General features: G+C 35.5%; 1 long non-coding RNA gene across 25 annotated transcripts; it reads left to right on the forward strand.

The window, feature by feature from the left end:
* The first annotated feature begins 313 nt into the window (after positions 1 to 313).
* LOC110908265 lies at positions 314 to 4,226 on the forward strand. 25 transcript variants are annotated; one of them, XR_002574385.2, is made up of 8 exons: positions 332 to 760; positions 839 to 928; positions 1,090 to 1,245; positions 1,682 to 1,786; positions 2,142 to 2,184; positions 2,821 to 3,302; positions 3,417 to 3,533; positions 3,985 to 4,226. It is a non-coding gene; the product is annotated as an uncharacterized LOC110908265 (long non-coding RNA). The 25 variants fall into 25 exon arrangements; XR_004879132.1 differs by adding an exon at positions 1,518 to 1,581 and having other exon boundaries at positions 317 to 760; positions 1,682 to 3,302; XR_004879134.1 differs by adding an exon at positions 1,528 to 1,581 and having other exon boundaries at positions 317 to 760; positions 1,682 to 3,302.
* Positions 4,227 to 8,333: the final 4,107 nt, after the last annotated feature.

Raw genomic sequence — 8,333 nt, forward strand, 5'->3', positions numbered from 1 at the left:
ATGTACACTTGAACGATTCATCAATGAAGATTCCCTATTAAGGAATTTCAATAAATTAAATTTAAAATAAATTGATTTTATATTTGATAAACTGTCTCTTGCTAATCGAGAGGGTAACCCAACAATTAATTAATTGAAGGATCATGTCATTATCAATCTTAATCATCGACAATCTGTCATCAACCATAAAATAACAGTAAATGCGTGTAAGAGGGATATTTAGAATGATAAAATATCAAGGGTATATCCCGTTAACTGACATCATTAAGGATTAGTTGATCTTTTGATCTATATATATATCTAATAAAGCAAACCATTGGGGGACACATGTCACCCTATGGTTGATGCCAAATAAGCAGTCACATCATCATACACTTGGCATATCTCATAGGGGAGGATTGAATCTGGTTTCTCACATACGCTATACTCTCTCTCTCATCTCTCATAACCCTAATTCAATCTCCCTCTCTTCTCTTCTCTGGCGAACACGGCAACGAAACAAGAGCCAATACTTTTGATCAAGAATCAACGTATTTGAAGATCTAACTCTACGGTACCATTAATCAGAAACCCTAATCGCCGATTCCTCTCCCTCCTCCGGATCACAATCTGCCTCTTCCGGATCTCACTCAACAATCGACGGTAATGTCTGACAGATTTAAGGTAAGATTGATCTCAAATTTGACATTGGTTAATCGATTCGCACCCTCCAATCTCTTCTGCGTCGCTCATCTAGGGTTTCTTCCAGAAATCGCAGTAGGTACTATTTATAACCATACTATTATTTTGTTTTGGTTTTGATTTTTTATTGATTTTGATTATCAATTTGGTCAATTAGAAGGAAGTGGTTGCAGTTTTTAGGAAGAAGAAAGTGAAAAGGAGTTCTTCAGAGAGCAAATCAAAGCATTGTTATGGTAGTATGATTTAGGTAATGGTTTTTTAAGAAGCATACTTGATTAATGGCTTCCTCCTAATCGAAGACTGAAAACCCTAAATCTTTCTTGATTTCACTATTTGAAAACTCAAAACCCTAGATTGAATCATCGCCTTTTTGTCTGTTGTTTAATCTGAAATTTGAATTGTAATAAGGATGATCAGCAGGAAAGTGGAGGAGTGAAATGAAAATATTATAAGGGGTTTGATGAAGCTTCCTCCTAATCGAAGATGCATCAACTGCAACAGCTTGGTATGAGTTCCGCCCCAACAGATTCTTCGTGAAATGTGTGCGTTTTCATGTTTATGTAGGTAAGGTGTTCGATGAAATGCTTATTTGTTTTTTGCAGTCCTGTAAGAGCAAAGTTATGTATGATTCATAGTCGAAGTCAATTGGGCTACGATGACTTTGATTAGAATGTTTGGCAGTGTAATGAACCTAGGATAGTGTACTAAATATTTTGACTTGATTTTTTTTCACTTCAAGGGCAGAATCTGGTTGGAATTTGTAATTTAGTTTAATTGATTGCAGTGTTTTTTTAGCATAATGCCAAATCTTGCTTATGAAATTAGTTTTTTTTTAGTTTGTAACAGGTAATATTGGGAAAAGGCTTCACTATTTGCAATAGACATCTTCATAATGTGATAGTTAAGATTTTTAACTGAAATATTAAAAATGGATCCTTGATTTCTGACCTCTGATACTTAAACCAAGTATGGAGATTTTCTGATTTATATATATACGCAGGAGATCAACTATATGTTGGATTTATAAATGAAGCATTCTCTGTGTTTTCTCCATTGAAGCATATTTCAATCAGTCGAAAACACACATTCCTAACGATTCTTTGAGGTATCTTCTCCTTTTACAGATTTCAAATCGTATATCAGATCTAATGTGATCTTTTCCCTTTCTATTGCACATATACGAATCAGATCCAATCTGTTTAGAATTAGGGTTTATTGAATTTGACTGTTCATCTTTCATCTATTTAGTTTTTTTTATTAATATTAATCTTTGTTTGATCCATCAATCGTTTAGTTATGAAACCCAATTTATTTTCTTATATGTCTTTTTTCCAATAGGTAAGAGTTTGTTTCAATTGAACCTATATTTTATTCACTCATTGACATCCTCCACTATTTCTTTATATGTTTGGTATATTGTTTTTTTTTAAGGATGGAAATGCCTTAATATGTTTCTGCAGATGTCATGAATATCCTTAAAGTTGAAATTGTAAGAACCATCAGGTATATAGTATTCTTTAATTGAATATTCATGAAATATTAATTTGTTTACCAACTTATTAGTTTATGGTTTCTACTAATAATGGAAGCCATTTGGTTTTGTTGTTGCTGGTGGGTTGGGTTGGGTTATGCTGGGTGAGGGCCATAATAGGTTCGGATCATAATAGGCTAACTAATAATGGGTTTAATTTGGTTCGAGTCAAAAATGGTTTGGGTTAAAATAGGTTGGGTTTTAAATGGGTTGACTAAAAAACACAGCTGGCCATATTTAATAACAAACTATTAAGGATTTTTTTTCACACATTGTCTAAAAATCTATTGGTTTATGTTATAAGTTTTGTGATATCTTGATTTTATTCCCGTTTTACATGTTTAGTTTTTTTCTTATGGGTAATGTAAAGTCAGTTTAAGTGTATATATCATTCTTAGGAAATGATATATTGTCTCAAATTGTGTATGTTTGAATATCAATTCTAAGTAAAGGATAATATTTTTAGTAAATATATATGGTATATATGTATGTCTACAGGTATATAAACAATCTTAAGAATTGAAATGCCATTTGAACCACATTCTTAAACATCCTTATCGAACCCTTTTTTTTATTTTTATCTATGGTAATTCTTTTGATGTTAGCAGGTTGGATTCAGTAACGAGTCAAAAATGGGTTCGGATCAAAATAGGCCACGTAATAATTGGTTCAATTTGGGTTCGGATGAAATACGAAGCAGTGTTTCAGGTGTTTTATGGACCCTATCTAGCTGTTAAAAGCTATGGTGTGATCGAGTGGTCAATGGGCATCACTCATGTTCCATCAATTCGTGTCTGGGGGCTGCATGGATGGTCAAACATTCCCGAAAAAACAACTGGCTGTCAAAACTGGACAGCAAGGTGACACTTTCGAGCGTGATTTCCATATTAAAAGTTTTAGAATGATGCAGTAGCGAGTAGGAAACTTTTGCGGCTATTTGAAAGGTGCTTCAGGGCCGAGAACTCTGTGTAAACAACCATGGTAAGTGTTGGTAAGGGATGCCAAAACAGATTGAGAACGTCAAGACAACAATGAACGTTTCTGGTCTGAATCGAGGTGTATGAATGACGGGTCTGTACAAACAACCATGGTAAGGTTTTGTGTAAATGAATTCACCTTTATTTAAGGTTTTGTGTAAATGTATACATTTATTGGCATATATGTATATTCATTTTTGTTTATTGTTTTTTATATGTTGGTAAAGGGTCTCTGCGTATATGAAGAACAAAAGATAGAGCTAGGGCTTCTTGTGCACAAGGAGTTATGATAAGAATCGTTTATCTAAAATGATTGCACCTAAAGACAACTCATATGTTAGCAAGTACGTACGTAATTTCTTTTTCTTTTCTTTTCTTTTTATTTTGTGAATTTGCTTAGGAATGAACAAGAATAAACAAGTTCAACGTTTGTAATAATCACCATATCCAACAAAAGTTTAGAAAAATGTTTTGATGTTAACAATACGCTAAAGTATCAACCTTTTGGATAAAAAATGCATAAGAATTCTTTAAAGCTATAAATAAAACTATGGATAAAAAGATATTTGTGGGTTGTTTTCACCTTACCCGTTTTAACCCATTTTGACCCACATTAAAAATCATTGAATATTGACACTAACCTATTTTGACCCGTTATTATACGCGTTTTAACCCCGTGGTGCCACCATTTAACCCTCATTTTCATTGTTTTAACTATATGACTGATTTGGCCGATTTTTGTTTATAGTCTAATCTAAATTCATGCCAGTAATTTTTACCTTATTTGTGAAACAGGTATGCCAGGTTCAACCTGATAAAATTCCCTATGATCCTCAAGCTATCAAGAGATACATCGAAATAATCCTTGTTGTGTGAATATGAATACTTTTAGAGGAACATATGTTATTGTACTTGTGTGTAGATAATTTTTTTCTTTTTTCTTTTTTTTCATTTTTTAGTGTTTTCATGTTGCTTTAATGGCATGTAAAAATTAATCCGCAAATAGTGTTTCTTCCAATGTATGCGTTTTCACAGAATATTAAATTTCAAAGTAGATAATATGGTTTTGGTTGAACCCGCGCATCGCGCGGGCTTTAACCTAGTATACTATATATCAAATAGAAGTTCATTTCATTTATCAAATCACTCAAAAAAACTCATGCGAATGATCTTTAGATCAAGTGGTGGAAGTCTTGCATTTCTTTTGAGAGTTGCATTTGGTATAGAGTGAGTCATTGGTGGGCAATGATAGCAGATGTTGATGCATGAAATGTCTGTTGACTACGTCTGCATTACGTCTTAGGTCAAGATAGGTCAACATAGGTGCTAGAATGTTAAAATTAGGTTTTATGTTGATAGTTTCGCTTTTATGTACATACTTAGATGAGGTTCCGCTTATTAGTCAATATAGGGTTTCGCTTATAAGGTTAGTGGAGGTTTCGCTCATTTGTCAGTCCATAAGAGCGAAACCATAGGGGCTATAAATAGGCCTCATAAGCGAAACCTGGTCATTCACTGGTGTACATTGGAGCGAAACTCTGTCATTGTTGCTGTAACAAAACGCTGTCAAATTTACTTCAGAAAGCAATAAGAGAGAATAAATTGAATAGGAAAAGCTGTGTAACTTCATTTACATTGATTCCGTCTTCGTATATGAAGATGAACGTTCTCAACTGACTATTTAGGGTCAGAACACGGTCCAACAAGTGGTATCAGAGCTCAGGACGAGGAGTTCATACTACTACAGCTTGATTCTACCGAATTCTCTGATTTCTACTCACTTTCTCTCATACTTTTTCGATTTGAACTGGTTCATACGGTTGAAATGGCCTAATTTTTGAGTATAACGTGTGAAACATACAATTAACAAACCCTAGAAAGTTTCAGGATAAAACTCGGCTTAAAAATGATAAAAATTGGGTAAAAACTAGGTTCCGCTTTTACGGACACACAAAGGTTTCGCTTGAAAATCCTAGTTTTGCTCATAGGTTCCGCTCAAAAGTACTAGTTTCGCTTATTCAAACAGTGTAGTTCCGCTCGAACGAACAATTGGGGTTTCACTCGAACGGACAATTGACTTTCGCTCATACGAACTGAGTAGTATCGCTCATCCGAACATTTGTAGTTTCGCTTTTAGGGACACTTTTGGTGTTTCGCTTATACGGACAGTACTAGTTCCGCTTATTTGTCACAAAACTGATAGTTTCGCTTATCAGTCACCATTATTCAAAATTTTGAAAATTCGTCTAAGTGATTGCTGATTTTGCAGGTACATTCAAGATGGATGATATATTCTTGAACCCGTTCAGTGATATGTACGCATTTGCTGGAAATTCCGGAAATGATGATACTTCATCAAGCAATGCAAATGAGAATCCAACGATTGTGAAGAAAAAGGAAGCTTGGGAATCTGAAAGTGCTTTCGGAACGTTCAATAAACCTCCAAAGCTATTGGCTATCGAAGAATATAGTAGGTGGTCAAGAAAGTTTGAAGATTGGTTGATGGCATTTGCATTTCCCAGCTGGAAGAGTTTGAAGAACGGTTATGACAATGGAAACAAAACTGGTGAAACTTTGACATCAGCTGATGAGATTGATTCATTTGTAGCTGAACAGAAATGTGTGGCTTTGTTATTCCAATCTGTTCGTGAAGACATTATCTCACTAATTGATTATTCGAATGCAAAAGATCTTTGGTAGAAGTTAGAAAAGAAATGTATAGGTAGTGAAGAAATCAAGAAAAACAAAATGAAACTACTTAGGAAAGAGTTTGATATGTTTGGGTGTTTAAAGAATGAGTCTGTTTGTAAAATGATAGAAAGGTTTGGTCACTTGAAGCTGGAATTAGCAAGACATGAAATCAGATATTCTGAAGAAGATCTTATTGACAAGTTGTTTTATTCGTTGCCAGACGAGATGGATTGGAGATATTACGCGTTAAGGCTGAAAAATACCATCAAGGCACCAGAAAAGTTAACATTAGATTTGTTAATTGAGAAACTTGAGAGTCATGAGCTGGAGCTGAAGAAGACATTCAAAGTCAATCACTCATCTTACCAGCAGAATTTGGATCTTTACTATCCAAAGAGCATGATACCAAAAGCAACTTCTCCCAAAACGGTTTTTTCTGCTGAGAATGTGTCCACATCAAGCAAAGAAAGTCAAAGTGGTCAACACAGTGGGAATCACAGTGGTTATCACAGTGGATCTTCATCATCTGCAAGTCATTCTGATGCAAAGAATCGTTTTCAATGCAACATTGCAATAGACTTGAAGAATGCTCAGAATTTTGATGAGGAGTCGGCCAAACAGCAGATGATTTTCCTAGCATCGGTGTTGGAATCATATGAAGGGTTAGTAGCTGGGAAGATAGGCAATACCAACCTAACGAAAGAGGACTATGATCAAATAGATCCTGAAGAAATGGAGTTAATCGATATTCGTTGGGCTATGGCAAGTGCTGTTCGTCGAGCACAGTGTTTCATGGAAATTACCGGCAGGAAGACAATTGGTGGTCCTTCTACCAAATTGGGTTTTGATAAGTCAAAGGTGACGTGTTTTAAGTGTAAGCAAAAAGGTCACTTTAAGAGAGAATGTAGAAACGCATATGCTGATGAGTCAGAGAATCCTTTCAGAGAGGATTACTACAAGAAGGCGATTTATCACCAGAATAAATCTGAGCCGCCTAGATTGAAGCAGGTTGAAGACAACAAAGAGAAATCTAGAGCTCTTGCAGTGATTTACGATGATGAGGGGTATGACTGGAGCCAAGAAGTTCTACCGGAGGAAGATGCGATTGGTTACGCATTCATGGCGAAAAATGAACCTATTCCGTGGAAAGATAATCGTATTGAAGAGCCGAAGTATAGATACAGAAAAATGATTGCTGAAAACAAAATCATTAGACTTTCTGGTGTTTATCTGGAAGCGAGAAGAGCAAAAAGATGGGATCCGGACAGAGAGTGTTACCTTGATCCGTATGGAAATATTGCGATTGATGACAAAACTCTTGATCTAGAAGCCATAATCAAGGAGTTAAAAGAAGAAGATGAGTATTGGCAGAATAAATGGTGGGGAACTGGAGACGAGAAAGAGGAAGAAGAGAAAGAGAGAAAGGAGAAAGAAGAGATAGAGAAATCAAAGAAGATTGATCATGGAGTTATCGATACAACACAGGAGTTGACTGCGGAGAACCTGGGAAAATGGCTGACAAAGTGCTGGCTGCTAAGGCACTTGAGGTAGATTCTAACTTCGTGTCTGAGTCAAAAAGCCAGGTCAGTTCAAACTAGTCAACAAATGCGTCAGGTAAGAAAATTGATGGAAATGCTAATTGCAAAAATTGCAACAAAGAGTGCAAATTTTGTAATACAGTCACGTATCTCAACGGTAAGAAAGTTGAAGATTTGACAGCAAAGGTCAGAAGCGTTGAGAATCAAATTCTTGGTCGTGACAAAACAGTTAAAGCTTCAACTGAACGGATTAAAGAATTAACTGCTCAAATTGAAACAAGAAAATGAAAGGTTAATTCTTGAAAACCGTCAGATTTTTGAAAAATTTGAAAAACTCAAAAGCACAATGAAAGATAACGATGATCGGAACGGTAAAACATATAAAGAAAATGTTCAACTAAAAGCTGTGCTGAGAGTAAAAGAAGAATCAATCAACCAACAACTGGATGAAATCGCTAAACTGAAACTTAAAGTTCAAGAGGCTGTAATTGAAAACGAGCGAATCCAGTTGAAGGTTAATAGTTACAGCTCCGCGAGCTTTGTTTTGCAACACATTGTTCCCAAACCCATAGGGAAAAACAGAGCTGGCGAAGATGTTTATTCTGATGGAACCGGGGTGGGTTTTCATAGAGTTCCACCACCTGTTCTTGATAACTACACGAAAAAGCAATCGGGGTTGGTTGAAACTGAGGAAGAAAGTGAAGTAAAACTTCCGGAGAACATTGATGTCACGTTCACGTCTTCCAATGACGATAGTGTCCAAAATGATATTGTAAAATAGATAGTGACACTACTGAGGATGATGGTGACACTACTGAGGATGATGGGTGTTTCTTGGATAAATACATTCCGAAACAAAAGTCTAAGAACAACTTAAATGAAGAATCAAATCTTGTCATGTACAAGATGTTGGGT

Source organism: Helianthus annuus, chromosome 14, assembly GCF_002127325.2.
Source record: "Helianthus annuus cultivar XRQ/B chromosome 14, HanXRQr2.0-SUNRISE, whole genome shotgun sequence".
Taxonomy (NCBI): domain Eukaryota; kingdom Viridiplantae; phylum Streptophyta; class Magnoliopsida; order Asterales; family Asteraceae; genus Helianthus; species Helianthus annuus.